Source organism: Meleagris gallopavo, chromosome 3 (genome assembly GCF_905368555.1).
Source record: "Meleagris gallopavo chromosome 3, MGAL_WU_HG_1.1, whole genome shotgun sequence".
Taxonomy (NCBI): Eukaryota; Metazoa; Chordata; class Aves; order Galliformes; family Phasianidae; genus Meleagris; species Meleagris gallopavo.
The window spans coordinates 43,056,670-43,080,378 of record NC_139406.1 but is presented as its reverse complement, the minus strand read 5'-3'; the positions used below and the strand labels follow the sequence as shown (position 1 = coordinate 43,080,378).

At 36.6% G+C, this 23,709-nt stretch overlaps 1 protein-coding gene and 1 long non-coding RNA gene across 3 annotated transcripts in view; both read left to right on the top strand.

Moving 5' to 3' along the window:
- The window catches only part of GNAL (G protein subunit alpha L), a 178,389-nt gene that overhangs the window by 8,463 nt on the left and 146,217 nt on the right, over positions 1–23,709 (top strand). The window lies entirely within an intron of this gene.
- Positions 7,445–22,297, top strand: LOC146544681 (uncharacterized). The gene is made up of 3 exons (XR_014882423.1): positions 7,445–8,227; positions 10,229–10,280; positions 10,479–22,297. It is a non-coding gene; the product is annotated as an uncharacterized LOC146544681 (long non-coding RNA).

The following is a 23,709-nucleotide window of genomic DNA, read 5'->3' as shown; positions in this document are numbered from 1 at the left end:
AATATGTCATAGATATAAAGAGCAAAGCAAGTCCAGTGGACCCTGTAACAAGATTGGCTGTGGTTTTTTGTTGTTGTTTTGGTTTCTTTCTTTTCTTTTCTTTTCTTTTTTTTTTTTTTTTTTTTTTTTGACTCTGGGACCATTCGAGTTACAAAGTAGACTTACAGTGCTGCCTTCTTCCACTTCTGAGCTTGCTGTACTTGTCTAACTCACTTTAGAAGAGATGCAACCAAGATATTGAGGACTTCCAATACTTACAGTCTTTACGATTGTATTATACAAACACTAAATTTCTAGGTTTAGTGTGATATTTTATAACTTAAAAAAAAAAAAGCCAGTTGAAATAATTGCTTCATAATCTGCAAAGATATCATTAAAATATTTTTATAAAAGTCTTTTGTATATCAGATCTACTGGCTTGTGAATTGCCTACTGCAGAAGATGAGCTGTTCAAACTGTTCTGCTTTTATTCCTTTAAAATATTTCAGTGAAGGAAGGCAGATGAGAATTTCAGGACCATGACTTTTGCATAGACAGAATAGTTGATCTTCCTTAGATTTAACATTCCAAATGAAAATCGGAATCACACATTATTTAGAGAATTTACTCCACATTTTTATTTTTCTAGAAAACAGCCTTCTTCCATATAAACGCTGATCGCTTTGGTTTGTTTAGCAGAATAAAACTTGAAATGCATATAGGCAATGGTGGCCTGTGTGTGAAGTTGTGCTGGGAGGGGAACAGAGGAGCTTTTGGCATTAGGAGAAAAACTGGCTAAAAATCTTCATTTAAATAATTGTTGGGCACTATTCCTTTTAGTAAATACATTTCTTATGTGTAAGAATGTTCTGAGCAGCCTTACATCTGTTGTAATTCTTCAGTACTGTAAAAGTTCCAGTGTCTCTTAATTGAAGACTTATCAGTAGCAGTAGAGGTGGGCTTGATTTTTGTACTTTCTGATTTCTTGATGACTGGGAGCTGTAGCAATCCTTTTGAAGCATCTTTAAGCTTCGAGGTGCACCCAGCATGAGACTGTTGGTACAGACTCCATTGTCATTTCCTTGTTTTTTCTTAACCTACTTAATGTGACATCTGGATTCATGAGTTTGTCCAGTAGTGCCTTTCCAACTTGATTATCATTGAAATAGTACAAGCAGTGTGTTCCTATAAGGGAAAACTGTGACAATATTTATGGATGTAACAATACTCACTTCTGCCTTTGGACTTGAGGTGAGGATACTGACTTAGCAGAGGGGAGGGGGGGAAGGATGGAAAGCACTTAGAATGGCAGAACTTGTTCCTGTCATCAGATGGTTGGCTCCAGATGGAGCCAAGGAAGGAAAAGTGCTTCATGAAAAGCTGAAAGAAGAAAAGTTTATTGATACTTGAAGTAGCTCATAATTTAAGGTGGAAGTGTATCATTTGAAGAGTAATCCATCAAAAAAAAAAAAAAAAATTGTAGTCCCTATCTTTTTAAAAAGGATTTAAAAGGTCCATCTGCAACAGACTGAAAACTTTTCACCATCTCCATTGAAAGTTAAAGCAATGTAATGAAAGGTCAGACAGCCACTCAGGTGACTGCAGTATTGAGGGTCTTGGTGAGGCACTCGGGGAGGGACTATCTTTCATGCTGCTTCGTGTTATGTATGGTACCACTCCTAGTGCTCTTGATCAGAAATTTCATGAAATGGAAATAAGGGCTGTGATGCTGTGAGTGATAATGAGAAGATATTTCATGCTCAGTCTGCTTATGCTTAGGGTAATTATAGAATCATAGAAAGGTTTGGGTTGGAAGGGACATTAAAGATCATTTCGTTCCAATTCCTCTGCTGTGGGAAGGGTTATCAAGAATGAGTGTCAACATCTGGTTCTACTCAAGGCAAAGCATTTGTCTTAACAGCAGAACTCCTCATGTTATTGTGCCTTGTTCATCTGAGCAGTGGCACTGCCTGCAAGGGATCTCCTGCACTGCAGAGGTCCTACTATGTGCAGTTTGGGTGCAGGGCAAAACAAATATGCAGTCTTCCCAGCTCTAAACAGCATAACATAACTACATTCTACTACGCTGACTGCCATTGATGTTTAACCTAACCTTTTCCTAATGATGACATTTCTCTGTCCGAGATGAAGATGGCTGAAAGAATATGAGAGTCAGTTTTCCTCTGTGTTATTTGTTTTCCCTTCTTTGACTTCTTATTTAAGGTAAATCTGAAGCTTGTCTGTAATACCTTGCTTTGTGTTTTTTCACAGGACAAATGATTTTATTTAAAAGTAAGAATTTATGTCATTATTTTTTCTGTGTATTCTGATACCCCTAATGAAGGGATAACTAGGCAGTTACTTGAACTGACTGTTTACATGATGAATTAATCTGTTTTTCTCACATGAGAAAAATTGATTTTCATTACAATTCAGTATAATCAGTATAATATAATTTCAGTATATTCAGTAATATCAGAAGATATTACTGTTTATATATGGCATTGTCCAGTTGTTTCTTCTAGCTCAGTGCTAAAGCTAGATTGATAAAGACGTTAGAATTGGTAGCTGCATTGTCAACATGAGTTAAACAACCAGATAATTGGAGTAGATATAGGGAATTTATGAAAAAGTAGACATGAAAGTCCAGAAGTGACCAGTATGGTTTTCCCATTGGACAACCTTTGTAATCAAATAGTCATTTGCTTCCTAATGGTGTCCATGTCTCTAAATGAATAAGTCTGAATTATAGCAAGAAAATTATTGGTTTGCTAATTTTCTTGTTAAGTGTTAAGGCAATGGTGTTGTTTGGGACATTTTTCCTGTTCTGAATAGGATACACACTGTCCTAGAAACTAGCTTCTACCTGTCTGGATTTCTTAGTACACTTCTTTTCTCTTGTTTGTTTGTAATTGAACTTGCTTAATTTTTCCGTTCCTTGAAAGAAAGCAGATGGAAAAATATTCCTTAAAAGCTAATTGTGCTCTTAACCTATTGCTCTTATCTGAACCCTCTCTGTTTTTTCAGTATCAGTGAAGTGGACTCTGTCTTCTAATGGTGTATTGCATTTATTTTCTAAAGGGAGGATTGTTTTTTATGTTCTGACAATATACAATCATTAAATATCCAAGTCTTTCTAGTCTGAAACTGGTCTGTAAGAATCTGTCCTTGCTACTTCTCCAGATACAACTTTGTAATGGCTCATTAAAGGCTATTATTTGACAGTACCAAGCCTATTAGAGAGCTACTGTTGCCAACAGCATGTCTCCTCCACACATTAATCTTTTTATGAGCTGATGTTATTTGTAGTGGTATATTTAATCACTGACTATAATTTTACTAATGCCGTGGGGACTTTTCTACCAATACTGCAACTAGTTTGATTCACAGTTAGTTCTTGAAATTGAGCTAAGAGCTGATTCCTAATCCACTTGAAACGTGCTGTATTGGTGTTTTGCAGAATAGTCAGACATGTGCGTTGCTTATTTGTAATAGCAGATGCACCGAGGTAAGCCTTTAACTTGAGCACATATGTTACCAATATCCCTCACATACTTATTTTTAATGAAGCAAATAACTTGTTTTTTACTGATTCATTGACTGTAAGTGGTAGCTATCAGTCTCATTCTTGTTGGAACGTGATTTTTCTCAAACTCTATGTAATTCTAATAATTCTGTCATACCTGGAAAACTTTCTTTTCTGATGCCCTGAGGTTATTTTATAGGGTACCAGTAGGCATGGTTGACATTCTTTATATTATCATTTGTGGAGGCTTGCAAGGTGTGCTTGGATCCTTTCTAGAGGGAATTCCTGTGTAAACAACAACAGAAATTGAAAAACATACAAAACCCACCTGCTTACATCACCTTGGAAGCAGAAGGACAAGAATCTGTTTGAAGAATTGGTTGTGTTGACACACACACAGCGTTATTTGCTGTTACTGCTTTAAGGTGAAGAACATAACCTGATATTTCTAGGTTAATGTTTTCATTAAACAATGAAGCTGGTTATCCAAGACTTGTTCTGACAGTGGTGGTAGCTGGAGGAGCATGGTGCTATTATGATTTCCAGAAAAACAAACTAATTTTATTAACTTGAGGATATATTTTGAAAACAGCTGTATTTTGTTTGGTCTGTTCCATCTATGTGTATGGTCTTGTTTTTAGCTTCCCAATCTACTTCCCTCTCCTCTTCTTAAAAGAAGAAACAAATTTCTTTCCTAGTAAACTGATAGTTTCAGCAAGCTGGAAATACTTTCTTAAGATGAAATGCTAAGCCAGTTGATTAGATTCTACTATTACAGATTAGAAGAGGAGAATAAAAATACTTCTTAATACTTTTTGTTTCCTTCTTGTGTTTGCTACTTACTATGGATCAAAAGTGGCTTCTATATCATGTCAGATCTTGCAGGCAGTTCCTTGGACCTTTTTTGAACTCTTGTCTTTCAAATTAACTGAATCTTGTTAATTTTGGTGTTGTTTATGGCTGAGGAATTACTATTCGTTCAGGTTTTGAAATCATCTTCACCACAAGGAAGTCCCACCCAAAATGTAGAGTTCTTAAACCAAGCACTTGGTAGACTAACAGCTTTATTTTAGGGTGACTTTTTTGGTATCTGATTATTTTTGGTAGCAGGAAGAATAAGAAAGAGAATTAGTATCTGTTAAGTGTAGAATTTGTCATGAGTGTTATGCCTTAGAAGTCAATGCTTATGATAGTGTATACTAACAAATAGATATAAAAGTTCTTAATTCTATAAAAGAATTAAGCTTGTCTGAGCACACTGAGATATTCTTTGACTCATCCTAAATGCCCTTTAACAACTATCTAATCCATAAAGTACTTGACTACATCCATCATGCTGTTGTTCCAGACAGTCCTTGCCCCCCTCCTCACCAAGTGTATATATTTTTCAGAGCACTAGGTGGCTTGAAAAGCTTTTTTGACCCCATCCGTGGTTGGTAATTTATTTAACATTTCAAAGGATAGCTCCTCCTCTGTAAGTGTTCTGGTAAATAAAGGGCTGGGCCTTCTAGCGTTTTAATTAACTCTCCACACAGGAAGCCCTCCTGTGGAGGAAACTTCTACTTTCTCTCAAAAGGGCTTCCAAGATAGATTATAAACAGAAACGCTGGAGGAGAAAAAATAGCTTGAAATACCTGAGCAGTTCTGTTACTGATTCTGATGTCAAAATTTATGTAAATATCTGAAGTTTTAAGTCAGTGTGATTTCCATGTATATACAATGCTTGCATTGAAAGCAGTGTAAATCTTGCTGTGTTCCAAGAATTCTAGATGTGAACTTAACTCTGCAGTCTCATCAAGTTTGGAATTTACTGCTCAAGTTAGAGTAAGGAGCTGAGACCCAGAGGCATGGCAGAAAATACTTTTTGTAAATGCCCTTGTCTTTGAATGTCTCATTTTTTTCAGTTTTATGGCATATGACATTAGAAGCGTTTCAGAAGTTCTGAGCAGTTTTATTTTCCACCAACTTCAGCTGGAGTCAAATGGTAAACACTGAAGAAGACTTGCGCACATAAGTGTTAAGTTTCATACTCAAAATATATCAATTCCTCCAACTTTTTTTTTTTGGTCACTTCAATGTTATTTTTGTCATTTCTACTGGATTCAGTCATGGGAAACCCATTTAAGTCATGGTGATAATTCATTAACTTAAAATAGGAATTTCTTTTTTTTTTCTCTGAACATTCATTCTGAGACAAAACAAAAAAACCTGTGGTTTTTTTTGTTAAGCTTAATGCAGCATGCAAGCCCTGACTCAGTAGCTGCAGGCTGACAAATTTCCTTACATTTAAGAATGGCAGAATTCTTAAAATATTGACAGAAATACTTTATTCCTTTTTTTTCCTCTTGTGACTATAAACAGCTGTTGGTATTTGCCATGAAAAATTCTTGATGAAAGGCGAAAAAAAAAAAATTCAGTGTGGTTTGAGTCTGACTATAGTTAATTTGTCAAATATACATGCAAAGATAAGATATTTCCAGCATGAAGGGTATCTGTTCAAACCCATTGCAAACCTTTGGTATATATGCTTTATATTAGTATGTGTTATGTTGCCTTTTATTACCTGACTGTTCTTCCATTCTGCATTCCTCATAGGACCATGCCTACCTTACAGTATACACAGTGTGGAATAAATAATAGCAGGTGAATAAGATGTGTTGACTACATGTCAGCTTCATTTTTTTTTAATGTGGAATAACTCTTGCTTTATGTATAGAAGCCGTTAGTGTCTCGTGAGTTTTTCTAAGTAGCTAAATGTAGGTATGTTCTCCTGCTTTACAGGTTTTTAAAAATCTGAGTAGGAGTGGAAAAAGATCAAACACAAGTATAATCTTAATTTGAGTTAGTTGTTTAGGCATCTATAGCCTGTTTTATTTGCAGAATTATTTCAGAGAACTGGTACAAAACTCCAGTGCCTTTTAGTGTCTGAATTACTCTGTTTAATTAAGGTTTTTCCAGAATTTCAAAGAACTACTTCTCAAATGGAACCTCTGAAAGGGAGGAACTCTAATGGCTGTGCTGCAGCTCTGCATGGAACTCCTCTGGTGGCCAGGCATTAGATATAGGAGAACTCAACTAGAAAGAAACTGAACTTTCTGGTACCATTTTTATGTGCTAGCCTAATGAGCTTGGCTCCAGACAAAGGGTTCTGAGCTTAGGCAGACAGACACTTGTATTCCTGGGAGGGAGAACTTTGTCCCTGCCCCTTGCTGCTAAAGCATGGTGAGGCTGTCTGGAAAAAAAAATTGAGAGCTTGTTCTTGAAGTCTCTAGGCTGATTTATCTCAAGCTGAAGCAGACTAGTAGTTAATGAATTGGATGTTACTGGGATTTTCTTTGTATGGTCACACTCCTTCAGAATACTTACTGCTTTGGTATGCCACTGCTGGTAATAAAATTATTTGATGGTGGTACAATTTTTGCATGAAGCTTCTGGAAAATTATTAGGACTGCCATTTTTCTTCTAGCAAATATGCACAACTATATATATATATATATATATATATATATATATATATATAATACATACACACACACACACATAATATACACATATATATTATATATATAAATATATATAATATATAAATATTTTATATATATATATATATATACACACACATTACACATTACTACATACACATACTCTTCATTAATGTTTCTGGGTACAATAGAAGTTATCAAATGTCATCTGGGACACGACTTGATAACAATGGAGAGTGAAAATCATGCATTCCTTAATTGGAACAATCCAGGATTCAAATCCTATTCAAAACATTACACAGTTTTGTCTTAATACTCAAGATCCATGTCTGTTTTGTTGCTTAGGGCTTGCCTTATATTGTACAATTCCTTAACTAATAAATCCTGTGGGATCTTATGTAAGCTGAGATCAGTGTTGGATAAACTATGCCAGTAGCTCAGTAATGATTGAACTTAGAACTGATTTCTGACTGTTATAACTTCTGGCTATTGCTGGATGCTTTAAAAATACTAACAGTAGCCTGAAGAAAGAACTGAAGGACTACCAGCACTTCAAGTTTAATAATTTGCCCACAAATACAGAAGAAATTTGGCAGAATCTTATGTCTGTCTAGATCTGTAGCCAAAAGAAGCTGTGACTTGACTGCAAGCATCAGTGGTGTTAAACTACTTCTGTAGTAGTATGAAAATGTTATCCACTGCTCCCAGTTTCCTCCTAGCCCAGGTGTAAATTGCTATGCCAGTGAATTTTGAGGTACTTGGATGTGGCTTGCTCTTCAGTAATCACATGAACAGAGAAGCAAACCTCTGTGGCAGTGAAGGCAGTGGTTCCTCTTCCTTAAAGAAAATGCTAACAGCCTGTTTGTAGTGCCAAGAGTCTTTCATTACACCGGTTTCAACCTGTTTCAGCAGTTTATAGGCACCATTGTTATTTGCTATATCACCTTGATTTGCTCTTTACTTGCCGGTTGTTTGCTTTGCGCTGAACAAAGCGGGATTCTATAGCTAAACTGACATGGCTTGTCCCACAGCATAATTAAAGCTGGTCATGCTATTTTTGCAACTTTGAAAATAAACTTCAAAAGAAGACTTTATTTCCGTGTAGATTATATTTTGAAACCAGCTTGGATTTTTTTTCCTCCTTAGGCATAGCATTTAACTTCAAGATCAGATCATGAAAGGTCGTCTTGTGCTGAAACCTCTGCTTCAGAATAAGCACTGGTCTGGCATTTTTGTAATGGTAACCATTCTTTTATTTCCTATTTAAGTAAATCCTCAGCTTCCTGATGCTTTCTTAATTAAGAGTTGCAACTTTTATATGGCTTAATGAATACTCCTTATCAGTTTCCACATCTTTCAAGCTACTGCATATGAATGAGAATATCCCAAAGTGAGCTTTTCTTTCCTTTTTTTTTTTTTTTGTTTACTTTTCAGGCTGATGTGTTTTTCAGTCACCTTCTGCCAGGCGTGAGTTAAAACTCTTCTGCCAGACATCAATCTTACAACTAACACTAGGGAATAGATCCTTTTGGAAGGCCAAGTGGCTTCATAGAGCACTTTGGAGTGGGACACAGTGAATTGGCAAAAGTGCATCACGCCCTGTTACAATCAGTGCAGCAGCTAAGAACACTGTAGTTTTCCATCAGAAAGATAACACATTCATAGGTTCAGAGTCATGAAGGCCTAAGTCCAGAGATGTGAATGTACATTCAATGCTTGGATAGTAGGTAGTGAAATGACTCAATTATTTTCTCGCTGCCTCATTTTCTTGAACTTGTCTGTTTCTAGCAACTCCTCTCATGGACAGCATTGTCTGGGTGAAGATAGATTTGTTATCAAGAGCTGTTTAACTAATTCATGTGCCCTTCAGGTTTTCTATGGCTGCTGCTTCTGAAACTGTATGGAAAAGAGGAAAGGAAAATTGACTGTCCTTTTTTCCAGTTAATTCTTTCCACCTTCTGGTGGAAGTAGTTCAGGTTCCAATGATGATAGTATCCAAATGTATTCGTGTTTATAACTGTTGCTTCCTGTATAACAGTAAATCGACTTGAACAAGATCAGTGTGTATCAGTATGTATCTGTTTCCTCTTTCTGGAGCTCTTCACTTTCATCCCTTGAGCCTTTCCTCCCATTCTGAGTATACCTTGGTCCACCTTTACTCCTTTAGAAAATGAGTTGATAAAGAGAACAGACTGTTTAAGTGGGTAGAGCCCAAACCTCCCTCCTGATATCTTGAAATCTACCTTACTCTGCCGCAAGCCCTGAAATTGGCTGAAAGAATTATTAACTCTTCAAGAGACTGAGAGTTTCCAATATGTTAAACTTTATTTTGTGATACATCTCATAGCCAAATCACTATGCTAAACTCACTTTTATCCTTTTCAAGACACAGAGCTTTGTATTCATGCTGCATGCCTTTTGTTGCCCTGGCAGAAAAAGTGGAAAGACTGTGTTGAGATGGTTTCTGGTGTGACTGCTAGGTGCTTTCAGTGGATTTTCATTAATTGTTCTTCAACTCAAGCAGCGAAACAACCCTGTTCAGTAGTCACACCTCTTTTGGGTGCAGATTTCACCAAAGCAGTTTTGTTATGCTTGAGCTTATAATATTGGGAAGAACTGAAGATCACACCAGTAGCTTTAGCCATTCAAGAAGCATGCAAAGCATTCTGGCCTAACACAGGAGACCTGTACGTCGAAGCTGAAATGGACTTCTAAGTTGTTATGTGTTACAACCATAAGTGAGGCTGTACAAACCCAGCCCTCCTTTTGCACAAAGTGGTCATTCTGTGTGATTGATTCACAGGCAGCTCAGAAGTTTGTATTCCAGGGCTTTGAAACTTCTGTGGGAGAACCAAGCGGAGCTTTGCATCTCTGATTTGCTGATCTTCTGACTTCTAATCTTCTAGAAAAAAAAAAGAAGTTGAATGTTGTTCTTCTGTTACATGTCAAGAGAACTCATTACTTAAGGCCTTTTTTTTTCACTTGTTTGTAAATTTATGAATGACAAGGTTTTAAAAATGGAAACAGTATGCACCTTATGACTAAAGTAGACCACTAAGGTGATATGTCAAGGAGGCCGCCTTTTTTGATAGAACTTGAGTGCATAAATAATGGCTCTATATACAGAAATATGGCAGGAGGAGTGAGAGCTGTATAGAATCGCAGGTGCAGACCTCAGCTTAGAACATTTCTGTTGTTTTGTACTTGTCACTGAATTCTCCCTACTTTTATCTTTCCACAGCTTTCAGATAGGACTATGAGCTATAGTCTCCAAAAGGATAACAAACCGAGAGGTGAGACTCAGCTTTGCAGTTGAGTACTGCTTTTTGTCATGCTTTTTCCTTGGAAAATATATGCAGTGCATTATATCTTTGATCCTCGTGGTGGCAGCAAATATCAAGAGGAATGAAACGAACAGTGCAGATGAACTATATGTTAATTATAGTTAAAAAGAACACACTCGTATTTATGTTTTTAACTTCTGTTTGCAGTGGAGCAGCTTGAAAACAGAAGGTCAGCTTGAACTGCAAAGTATCCTCATCTAAGACTTCAGTTCAGTTTGCAGGAACTGCCAAGAGCCATTTAATTGAGATAAAGCTTTTCACTTTCCTTACCCATCCCTACATCAGCAGGTTTCTCTGCTGTTGAGAAAACTATGCATCAGGGTTAGAGTCTCAGGTTATTCTTTTTAACAGCATTCAAAAGCTATTTTTTGTCCAGAATTGTTATTGTTAACCACAGCACAAATATCAGAACTCTGTTGTTGTAGGCACTGCACTAACATAGCTATTCCCAAACCCAACAATTTGCATGCAAAATCAGGACTTCTCTGGTGGATGCCTGCAAGAAGCAGTGAGACAACATCAACCAGTGTGATCAATGTCTGTGATATCAATAACTGTGATCATAACTGTTGTCAAGTTTTAGTGTTGTGCTTGGAATCTAAGAAAGCGTATTCATGCAAGGCAAGAAAGTGTTGAATGTTAATATCCAGTAACTGTAAAGATAAATTACTAATACATTGAAAACTTGGCTGCAGATTTAATATTATGCTAATTAAAGAGAGAAGATAGAACTGTTTTAAGTTTCCGAAACAGCTTTTCCCAAAGTAGCATCTCTTGTCTTGATCAGTAAGGGAATTCCTCACCAAAGTCTGGTTTGCTCATATGTAAATGAATCAGTTATCTCAAGGTAGCAGTGTTGTTTTCTCAACCAGCATGAGAATGGCCTCACTTCTGGTCATCTCATGGGGTAGCACATCAGTTTCTTGCCACCTTTATTCTTTTTCCCTTACCCTTAGCGGACATGGTTTTTTGTTCTGACTGTCTTCTGTGTTTTGTTGACATACTGTGAAGATCTCATAAGGTATTAAACTATTACAACTTAAGCCAGTATTGTTGAAGTTCATAAAATATCAAGCAGAAAAAAATAAACAGCAAAGTAAATAGCAGTTTATGTGGGGAAAAAAGGTAAATGTTGCCTGTGCATGGTAGTAGCAGGACCTCTTCAGGTATCTGGACTTAAATTATTTGAAACAAGTTCAGGTGTCCCTCATTCACATAGGGATAAAAGTAGAGTTTTTCTCTGGTCTCTATTCCAGTTAGAAACCTCAAGAGATGGAAAAATGAGCAAGAGATATTTCTATGACACTGTTTCCTTTATCTCAGAAGTGGGGTAAAAGGCCCACTTAATGCCTTTACCTTCCTGAGCTTTTTAGGATAAAATGCATTTTAAAAAGTAGTAAAAATTGAAGGGATAAACCATTGTGCCTGTAGACATCTGCTCATTTTTCTTTGAATCTTTTTTTCAGTTGCTTAAAGTGTTGTGATTTTTTCCCAGATAAATTTGAGAGCTCAAGATAAAAAAAAAAACTGCAAAACTTGGGAGAGGACCAGATAAATTGTTCGTGTATGAGAACTGTGAGGAAGATTTTTCACTTATACTATAAAGAGCATTAATATACTACTAGGAAAAAAAAAAACTAAAAATGTTCTGCATATTCATACTGGCATGCATCAAGCATGAACTAAAACAAGAAACAGTCTTTCTAATAATACGAACCAACTCATACATGAGCTCAGATTGATGCGTCCTGAGGGGAACAGGCTGGTTTGTGCAACTTTTCATTGCCATCATATTAGTTTAGATCTTAAACTTGTAATTCTCCAAAAAACGCAGTGGTAGGTCTTAAAAATGCAGTGTTATTCAACCATTGGCAGAGCTCATTTCCTTTTTCGTAACACATACTTTGCCTTCTTGCCACCACCTCATCCAGAGAAATTTGGAAGCTTAATAAGCCTTGTTTTATGTTGCTGAATGTGGTAGACTTTTGAACTTTCATTCCCCAAATCACTGCTTGTATTTTAAGTGTTAATGATGGGATTGGCCTTTCATGTAAGTATTAAAAAAGGTACAGTTTGGTGACCTTCACTGCTGAAAAAGCACTATTTGAAGCAGTGTGGTTATGGAGCTGAGTACACTTAAAAGGCTTCTCTTTCTTTGTGACTGAGATGGATATTTTCTTTCCTTTGTTCATCTTGTTAATTACACAGAGTAAAGCGATCTTGTGGGAAAAGAACTTGCATTACACCAACCACTATAGTTGGGAGAAACTGGACAAACTATTGTGCATATGAGGTTTAGTGTCTTTTATGGTCAGAGCATCACTTTCATCCTACAATCCAGTGCATTGCAAGAGCCGAGCTACCTTCTAACGAATCCAAGAATGTGGCTATTTTACACTATAGCATCAGAAAGGGGGGATTTTTTTTTTACCATTAGAGATTTATTTTTTTTTCCTTTGTTCACAGTTTTTGTTTTGTTCTTCTTCAATGAGAGTTTGAAAAGTTGGGGTTGTTATACATGCAGGGCAGTCTAAATTCTGTCTCCGGCAAGAGCCGATCTGGCAGCAGGAAGGGTCCTGTCTCGGGACTGTGTGACATGCAGTGTCCCAAACTGAAAATGGACAAGTTACAGGAACTGAGAAACACACTTAGTTCTTGACATTTGGAAAAACTGGCTTCTCAGCACCTTGGCACATGCACTATGATGTGTTACTTGTGAAGAAACAGTTATTGCTTTATAGCTAGAGGGAAGAAAATGGTGTCACATGGATTCATTGTTAAAAAGACCAGCATTCCACTCATCTATCGAATAATGCTTTCTACATCATGATCGGAGTTGCATGCAAATTTGAATAGGTGCAGAAATGCAATTGTTGCTGTTGCTTTAAATACTTTGTCTATGTAGCCTCTGGAAAGTAGATGGTTTCTGCAGAGAATTAATGGGTGGTAGCACTTCAGTCTTTCAATGAAATGACATTCTGCTGTTGACTATCTTACAGCAAAATATAACCTTATTGTGCTTTAATACTTTTTATTTTTTTAAGCTGTTAAACATATGAAGCTGCTAATCATTGGACAACACTAAGTTGCAGTATTTCTAGCTTGGAACATATAAGAAATAATTCCTAAATTCAGTAAGTGTATAATACTCAAGGAGTAATTGCTTAAGAAACAAGCTGATTGCTCATCTGTTACATATTTTGCATTTAAAACATGGTGGTTTTCAAACCACAATGTTTCAGTGGTATTGGCAACAGTCAAAGGTTTAATATTGCTTATGGGTGGAGTCAAGAGCTCTGTGCAAAATGTTGGCAACTGAGACTGGCAAGATTTGCTTTGCAGACTTAGTAAGCGAATCCATATTAAGTGACAGGATGTTATGTCTTCCATCTCATTCACACTGTATGTTACCAAATAGTTAAGTGCAAATCCAGTGATTCCCTGCTTTGTTATTACACAATAAGACTAATATGGGCACCTTTTCTTCTTCGATTGAATTGATAAATTCTGTTTGTATATACATATACACTTTTTATGTATGAGCGTGTTGGACATCGTAAATGAACTTTTGTTTAAAAATTTAACCAAATCCTTAAAAAAACGTCTGTCTGCATCATTTATAAAAGAACAAAGAAATCTGTTTTAGGTTATCTGTGTCACAGTCACTGAGCTCATGTCCTTTCCCCTTCATTTTTGTTAATCATTCCCTCATGAGTTCCAGTAATCCATTTGGTTCCAAGAGGGATTGGTCATTTCTCCCATTCTGACAGGGCTCTGGGTTTAAATATTGAATATATAAACTGTGATGCTTTTAGCATGTATGTTTTGCATCCAGATTTTGAGACTTTGTTCCTTATAGAAGGAAGAGAATTACTAACCCAGACCTGAAGAGTCTTTCAAAGGCACAGAAAAGGTGAAAAGAATCTTAAAGGGTATCTTTTTAAAACCATGGACTTACCTAGATGACTGCTTGTCTCTTTTCTGGATTTGAGAGGTCATCACAGCTTCCCTCTACAGACTTCTCCCATTGCTGTCTGCTTACTCTTTTACAATTGACAGGCATCACCTTACTTACTTTTTTTTTCCCTGCTACTCAACACCAGATTTTTTTTTTTTTAATTTTTTTTTTTTTTTAGAGCCATGCGTTTCACAAGTATGTTTTATGCTTTGCTGGAGATGGAGCTCAAGTTTACTGAACTTTGCAGCTTCCTTAGCACTCTTACACCTTGATTTTTTTTTTTTATTTTTTTTTTTTCCAATACTAAGCTATTTTGGTGTTCTCATAAACAGGCACTACAGAATTAGAGCCTGAGAGAGTATAAGCTGCATCAGTACAATCAGCTACATAGGATTATTTCAATAATTCATCTAAATATACAGAATCTTTGCCCTTTAAGGGTATGCACTGCTCATAAAAATGTTATATTTTGGTGTTTTTTAAGTTATGACAGTACTATTGCAGTCTGTCTGTATTTCTCATTAATGTTGAGTCATATATTTTAATAATAGCTGTTTGTTTAGCATTTCCTAGGATTTTACACTTTCTAAAGAAAGTGCAAGTTAGGTAAATTAATTTTTAATTTGATTTTGTGGCTGTAGACCTCAGATAAATTTGTTAGATAAACTACACGTTGCAAGAGTGCTGTATTCTTGTTATGCAATCATGAAGATGCTATTAATGCTTGTTATAAAAAGGTATTTTTAAGGAGTTCATGACTCTAGAATGTACATTCAGATAAATTCATGAAAAGTACTGGAGGCGGGGTTTGGCAAAATGTGAAATTCAATGAAGCATTGGTACCATTTTAATTTTTCTAGGTAAATTTTTTTACAAAATGCCTCCCTTTTTTCCTTTTTTTTTTTTTTTTTTTGACACCTCCACTCTTTCCCTCTCCCCAATATTATAACACATGCATTTCAACTTTTTTTGGATCCTTATAATTTGTGAACGCTTGCACAATTCACACTTCCCACACTTGTCAATCTTCGGTAAAAACGCCTTCGTAAGGTAGATATTATACAATTTAAAACAGAAAATCTCCTTTACAATTATTTGTTATAACTGTCTTCAGCTTCGTCAGGACATCAGCAATGGAATGGTTCCCACTTACTGACTTCTTGTCGGAGGGTCGTGGTAAGAAAATCCCTGAGATCAGATTTAGCCTGGACCAGTGGAAATAAGGAAGAATAAGAAGTCCAAGGAGTACCTGGTGCTGCAGAAGACAGACGTGCTTTTTGCTCGGTTGGTTGATTGCTTGCTTCTCTCTTTGGTCTCGAAGGCAGTGAACTGAGAGCAACGTAGTTAATATTAATAAAAGAGAAAAGCTAGTCTTTCCTTCTCCCCAGGGTTATGCTAAGTACATACTTTGTTCCTGTTTCTTAGCATAATGAGAAGGAGGTGGACCATATCATGAAAAATCTCTTCTGCCTAAAGATGAGTTTTTGAAAATTCTGGGTGGTAACCTTTGAATTCACCGTTGGTGATAGAAAACATCTCAACCAGGATTGGTAAAGCGAGCCCTTTTTCTGTTACAGTCTGGGCCTTTTCTTGTGCTTGCAAGAAATGTGACACTCATTCTATTGATGTGCCTAAGTGAAATAATCTCTTCAGTCAACTATTCAGACGAAATCTTGCCTACGTGGGACCTTTGGGAGAATACTATGTGTTGCAGCCTGTTTATGACCATGCTGTGCAAAAAGATGCAATTTGCGAAGCTGTTTTTCAGTAGAACCCACTGCAGTGAGTGCAGGTGTTACTCAATTTTTCCCTCATCTGTTGTTCAGCTGAGTGCAGCACGTTTTTAGCAACGGGTAGAGCTTCAACCGGCACCATGGGAATTCAGACAGTAAATCAGCTTCCCTTCCAGACTTAATGACAGATAAATGCACTTTCCTGAAATCTTGGCAGTGTCTTATCATAGCTGCAGGGTGTTGTGCTTTTATTTTAATACACCTCCTTATTTTAAATATACTCCCATGCCATCTTAACTCCCTTTTTCCACTAACACAGCCTGCCTCAGGAATATAAAAAGGGATTTCCAGAATCCACTTTCATTTGAATCTCTAGGATCTTCTGGCATTCATTGCTGCAAGAAAACTGGCATTACAGCTGGTGAGTCTGAAAACAGTCTTGCAGCTGAAGGAGAGGTAGATCTATTATAAAAATAACTTAAGCATGGCAAGAAAGTCCTGAAATCATTTTATGTTCCAGAGTGCCCTGCACAAATGATGCAAAACTCAAGGCTTAAAGATTGCAGCAACCTTGGCGGTAATAGAATGCGTGGGTAGGTATTAAGTGGATTTACAAAAGGTCATGGGAGATCTGAAGCAGACTGGCAAAGAGCAGTGAATGAGGGCTGCTGAATGCCCCCTAGGAAGCTGGTGCCTTAGTCAGCTGTCATGGCTGCTCCACCTTCTACCCCAAGTTTCCTGGGAGAGTTCAAGATGGGGCGCTGGCAGCAAAGTTATTCCCATGCTTTGGTAATTAATAACTTTCAACTGTATGTAAGTGCCTGGGGAAAAAAAAAAAAAAAAATAAAATAAAAAACAAAACCATAGCAGTAAGTCATCTGTATCAGGATTTCATAAATGTTTTTTGTGAGGCACCTTGCTGTCAGAAGGGTTGGACATAGAAACTGCCTCTAAGAAAGCCATTGGTAGGAGTCTGGCAGTTGCCTCTGCTGAGCCTCTGTCTCCCACTTGAAAAAGTAGCTTATGGTGCACTACACAACATATAGGAGGACTTGGGAATGCTAGTCTATAATTAAGTGTGTTGCTGAAAGAAAGATCTACTGGCTGCTCAAGAATATTTCAGTTCTGCCACAGATGAGTATTGCAGCTTTTAATGAATGGCTGCATGTTTTCAGAATATGTGAAATTACTGAATTATGTGAGAAGGATATGCTGGCTCTGATACTGAATTTAAGTTTTGAAAATAAGTCTTAGAGCAATGTCGAGTTAGCAGCATGGTGTCAGATTTTCTCTTTACAAAGCACACTTCTCAAGGGCTTATCTTCTACCATATTTTGAAAAAGTGTCTGAAACTCTTGAAAACCCCTTATAGAAACAGAATTAAATTAATTATTCTGAGAGCTTTTTTAGACATTATGATGTCACAGGGCCCTACGTGAATGTGCAATACATCAAGTGCTACATTTTTATCAGTTTTTACATGTATCGTATTGGTCGTGGCTAATAAGCCTCTTCAAAAAGAAAGAAAATTATCTTTGGTATACGTTCCTGTTGTGACAGGTATGTCTTCATAGTCTTTAAAGACTGTCACTTTAAAAATAATAATTTATCTAGGGAAGGAATGATTTAAACCTTCAGGTCATATTTTGCAAGGGAGAAATTGCCAATAGTCCTCCAAGTTAATAGCTGGGGTTAATGTGTATTTTTTAATGAGACAGATTTATTTTCATCAGAGCCAGAGTTCAGTCTTGCTTAGACTGTGAATTCCATGAGGGAATAGTAAGGAGTTAAGAAGGAAACATGATGAAATGTTGGTCTTTGCATCCAAAAGAGGATTTAAGTCATGAACTCCTGAACTTGTGATCCTCAATTACTTATCCTGGGTGCGGGAAATCTGTTCTACTTTAATGTTTTTATTAATGTGACTTGGAATGAACTCAAGCATTCTTTTCTCTTATAACGCATTTAAAGAAAATAACTTGGAATTAAAAAATGCTAGATCTTTTAATTTTTAATCAGCTATTTTTTAAGTAGTCAGTATCCAACAACAACAAAAAAAAGCTCTTAAAGAGCACTAGTTGTTGTTTTACTGGGTACAATGAACCTTGACAACAGTACCTTGGGAGCTGATGTTGAACTATATTTTGACATTACCTAATAAATAATATACTTAAGCCACTTGTTATACACTGATTCTCCTTAGAGTACCTTGAAGGCTCAGTGCAAGGGTGAACCATTGATTGCATAGAGCAATCATCAAAAGAAACTACTGATTTTTAATAGATTCCCTAGAAAAAATATTTTTTTCCTTCTCTTTCACCAGAAAAATCAAGGAAAAACCTGATTCGTATATTATATTCCCAGATGTTTTTCTGGTAACCAATTTTTTGTTTTCATATACTGGCCGCATTTGTATTGTTGAAAACACAGGAAAATTATGTGAAAAGTATGGGTGCAATGTAAAAATGGCAGAAATGTTCACGGAGCTGCACGTTAGTGCCCCCATGAACGATCTTGTTTTTAGGTTTGAGTGCTTCTTTAGTAAAAAATGAACTCAAATGAGGCTGGAAAAAGACAAATGAAAATGAATGCTAAAGCTGTGTACTTTATTACCATTGAAAGTTAACTCCTGACCTAGCACTGCACCCATTTTTAGGTATTGTTTTTCAAATGATAAATCAGGCTGCTTTAAAATCCAAATATACTTTTGATGTGCTAAAGGTCTGCTTTAAGTTAAGTTTACTTAACTTGTCATTCTGAATGCTTGTGTAATGTTTCATTAAATGCTTTAGAATTCACAAAGCATCCCATGCACTTGCTTTCCAAAGCTTTGGAAATCTTTGTAGGAAAATGCTATAGAGAGAAGGAGGAATGAAATTCTCTGATCTCGGGGTCTGTTCTAGTGTCATCACACGGTGTTCGGTGCTTCCAAATGGCTTATATTTGGAGTTTACGGGGCAGACTACTGGATTTATTTTGTGAATTGGGAATCTCTTGATTTTGTGTCTGAGGTATCAAAGAACTCTTGGGTTTTGCTTCTTTGTTTCATAATATTAATGCAGTAGATTTGCATGTATTTCAGCAAATATCACTGGTCTGAAAGCTATTTTTGTCAAATGTTGGAAATGTGTTTTAACAATTTCCAAAGATTGCTTTAGAAGGAGTTTATATATGCTGTCATAACTCACATGTCAGTTAACAGCTTAACGTCCTTGAAGTCTTTCTTTAATCATTTTTGCATGAAGAACTAAACTTTAGCGAACAGAAATAAGTGAAAATGTTCTCATCTCAGAAGTCAGCTTTTTAGAATATTAAACATGAGAAATACCTCTTTGAAAGGCTGTACTTCTCTGTTGGAAGAATGCTGCTGTACTGCTGTGAATGTTCTGGGCATGAATGAGCTCCTCCTAACTCATTTTCCTGTTTGTAAATTAAAGTTGATGACACCTCACTTTTTCCAAAGCAGAAATAAGGTGTTAGATCATTTGTAACTCTTAATGTTGTGAGCACAGAATGGGTGCTCGCTTAGGATATGTGTAAAAACTAATTTTCGTTTTTCTCTTATTTATCTTTGTAAAGGCTTTCGTTTTATTTATTGGGAAAACCAGCCTGTGGCCTGCAGGCCTATTGATGAACCCACTCCTGGCTGCTCTGTTAAGAGGCAAGTTGCCCAAATGGCTCAGATTCTAGCCATCTTTTCTTCAGACATCGTCCTTTATGGGCAATCATTGACATGAGCGAGCTCTTCTCTGGCTTCATACAGCCTTGTTTGCACAGACTTCACAGGTCAAAGGCAATGAACATAGATACTAATCCAACTGTATAATGAGGAAAGGTGTCATATGTCCTTCCGGGCTTGGATACAAAGCATTTAAACAAGACTTTTAAGACTGAATTGTAGTTCTGAAAATGCCTACAAGTCTCACCACCACTAGATATATGGATTTCACAAGCATCTGATGAATTTATCTGCAGACCTTATCAAGATGACATTTTAGTGGCATAGCTACCTGTGAGTTGAGTCATAGGACCCTCAGAAAATCCATTCTTCGGTCATCCTCTCTTTTTTATCTGTTTGGGTTTTTTTTCTTTCTTTCGGTAGAGGTAAGAGGGGTATTTTTCTGTTTTAGGGCGGCTCAAACTCATTTCTTTGTAGTCTGACAAACACTTAAATTTTAACATTAGGCTTTAGGAATTAAAAGCATAATACAGTATATTAATGACTCGAGCGCCAAGTCCAGCACTTAAAACATGAGAAACTCCATGGAATGTATCATTGGTTTAAACTACTTGCCTGAATTCACAGTGAAGCCCTGTGAAATTAGAAGTTCTTTCTATGGTTTTTGTTTTTAAGAAATGTTCAACTGCTCTAACTACTTTTGCAATTCATGACCTCATTCAATACAGCTTTTCAAGAAAACAGTGAAGAGTCTTAGAAACAAGTATCGCTTGCAATGTAGCACTTGTTCATTTGCAGTGGAAGTCAGTTGTGTTCTTAGAATAAGAAAGGAAACCTACTGGGAAAAGCAGTATGTTGCCATTTAATTGGAGATTGCATCATAAATCAGAGACATGAGGGATGATGGTAAAGAGGTAATTAATGTTTCACAGGTGTCCTTAGCATAGAAGCTTAGCTTCTGCATCTTTCTAGTTCTACTATTTGGCTTCCTGGATGTTTTCTTGTTCATTGTTTTTCTATTTAAGATAAGTTTCAGAGATACGCTAGATTATCTTTCCTATGTTTGAGACACAAGGTGTAGGATAGAAGAAACTATGACAATACAGCTACTGCACCTTTGACCCTGAATGTGAAACTAGTGTTTATCTGTTCTTCAGAACTCAAGGTTGTAAATAAATCAATCAATTTTTTAGTTTGTTTGCTAAAAAAGGAGTTTGGATTTACTAAAGATTCTGTTTTATTTCACGTACTGGTAGAGAAAGTTGCACTGTAGGTAAAGAATATCCCCTCCCTCCTATGGAGTGTTCACCGCCAATTTGAAGGTGTAGAATTTAAAATTTCATTTTATTGTTGACTATAAAAGGAGGAGTCTCATGTAAATGTTGCCAGCAAGTTTCTTATTGCTGAAGCCTTCAGTTTTGTAAATACACATTGTTCTTCTATGAACTAACTTTTTTGTAGCCAATTAAAAGGTAGTTATTTAAACCCCACTGTTCACTGTCTTGTTTGATTTGGGGCATGTATACCTCTCTTTTTTCGTTTATCACACCAATGCAGATTGTACTTAAGAGTCATGAGATACGCACAGTTTTGATTTATTTATGTTTTACAGAGATACAAATGCAATTTTTTAAAGATCTGTAGTTATTCACAAACATATTAATGAAGCAGTCCAGAAAGTTTTGCTGCTACAGTCATCTACTTGCCTCATAACCTGCTGAAGTGTAAGTACTTTTCTTTAAAACTTAAGTAGATGGTCACTGATGATATTCACTGAATTAAACAGTTATGTTGCTTTTACAGCAGTATGGTATGTTTAACGATGTTTAAAACCTTTAAACATTAAAAGAAAAAAAAAAAAAAAGCATTTATATGGTTTTGTTGATAGATTAGGGATTATAAGAAGTTCTATGAGTTGTTTTTGAATGTCAGCAATTAGGCAGTCCACCTAAATTTTCAGATTGTTTTTATTGTTTGGTGATGAATGTGTTCCATGCAGTATTCTTAGGAAGTCTGGATTCAAAGGAAGAGACTGTATTTGGATTGAGATGTCAACTGTAACTTCTCAGTAATGCTGACAGCCTGCGTATCCTCTTTAGAATAGGAACTGCAGCCTTAGCTGTTTTAAGCCGTGAAAGTCAATGCATAACTACACACACAGATTCCTGCCTGCAGGGAAGTTTGGTCTTGGAAAATTTCAGGTGTTTGTCATTATTTAAAATAATCATAATAATGATAGACTTGAACCTGAGCTTATATCCATCAAAGCAAAAGAAAGACTAGGTTTGTTGTTGGAGCAATACAGATCCGGCTTCTAATAATGGACTGTCCTGATTAACTGTTATAAAGTTCCGTTTTGTTGACATATTCTATATACTCTTTAGAATTCAAAGTATGCTATGCAGACGTTTGATTTGCAGCAGTTGAATGTAGAGTAAAATAAGGTTTGCCTTAAAATCACCAAAACACGGGAATAGAGAAGACTTTTCAGATAGATGTTTCCCCAATGAAGAGGTATGTGTAAGCTCTACTGGACAGGCATGTGTCCAACTTGTCCTTAAAGTTATCCAGTGCTAAGGATTTTGTGACCTCTCAAATTAACTAGTTGCATTGCTTGTTTTCTTATTAAGCTGAATATTTCCTGTTCTTTCTGACTGAGTTCATCAGTATCCTCATTGCAATAATCTCCTGGAACTTAAAAAAGTATTTAATTCTTCTCTGTTTGATCTCATCTGTGTTAAACACAGTTATTTAAATCTTTCTTCACTGGTAGGGTTTTACATATCTCTTGGTGTATGGTTTTGGATGCTGTTCTAAGAGATTTATCCAATATTGATTTGTGAAAGCCTCATCTAGACAGTAACTCTTGTAAAATGTTCTAAAGGAATCTGGCCTCTGCCTAATAGTTGTATTTTCTCTTTTCCATTGAAAAAAAGATTCAGCATTCAGAAAAAGTAATGGATTTATACAGTCTATTAGCAGGTGGTGTGGCAGTCATTGACTAAGCACAACCACTTCAGTGTTACTTAGAACATCCATATGCTGTATCAGTGGTGGTTTGACTTCTTGCCATCGTGGCTTTTAATTTTTCACTTACAGTGATTGTAAGTGGGCTGGTGACAAGTAACGTCAGGATAGAAATGAAAAATTTCCAGAACAGTGTTGAGTATCATGGACCACCAATTTGCAGTGAGGATTAGAGAAGTTCTAGGTGGAAAATGAGAGGAATCCTTATCTTTGTTGAGATACCTAGTGAGTTTTGAAAGGCAGCAAGGCTGTTGGTTTGTTTACTTTGTGTTCGTTGTATTTATGTAATATTAATTCTGAGTATTCCTAATTTGGAAGGGCTCATGGAGAATTTCTCTCTCCTTTTCAAATTACACTTAGTGTCTAATTGGAGTTCAGGCATGTATTTTTGTCTTTCAAAGAAATATTCAGTAGAAAATCTTCCAAGCAGAAGACTTGCTTGGGATATAAACACATAACATGCTGCTGTCAGTGCTTTATTGCTGGCTCCAGGTGCCCAGTTGGAGTGTGCTGCTCACCCATTTCCCACCACATTTCCTGCTGCTGCAGGAACCCAGGCTGCTGCTGCTGCCCTCGGCCTTGCCTTTCTTCCTGGAACAAACTGGAACTATGACTTTTGCTCTTTTCTGACACGTTTCACGTAGATCAGCATGTCGTGTTTATGGCCTGTGGAGCCAAGTGAGCTCTGCCAGCACACTCTGGACTCCACTAAACTAGTTTTGTGCTGAAGGGCTATTTGTGATTGCATGAGCTGGTGGATGCAGTCTTGTCTTGCAGTCCTCTGCTTCCATATCTCTGTATGTGGTTTTATGTCTTGTTTTTGTTTTGTTTTCTCTTGGAAGGTGACCTTTATTTCTTTTCCTAGCAGCAAGCACTTCTTTCTCTACCTCCTGTGTGTCCCATGTCTTGAAAATTTCCTTGTTCAGGACATTTTTGGTACGCCACTGGCTCATGCCAACACAAAGGCTGGGAAAAGCTTCT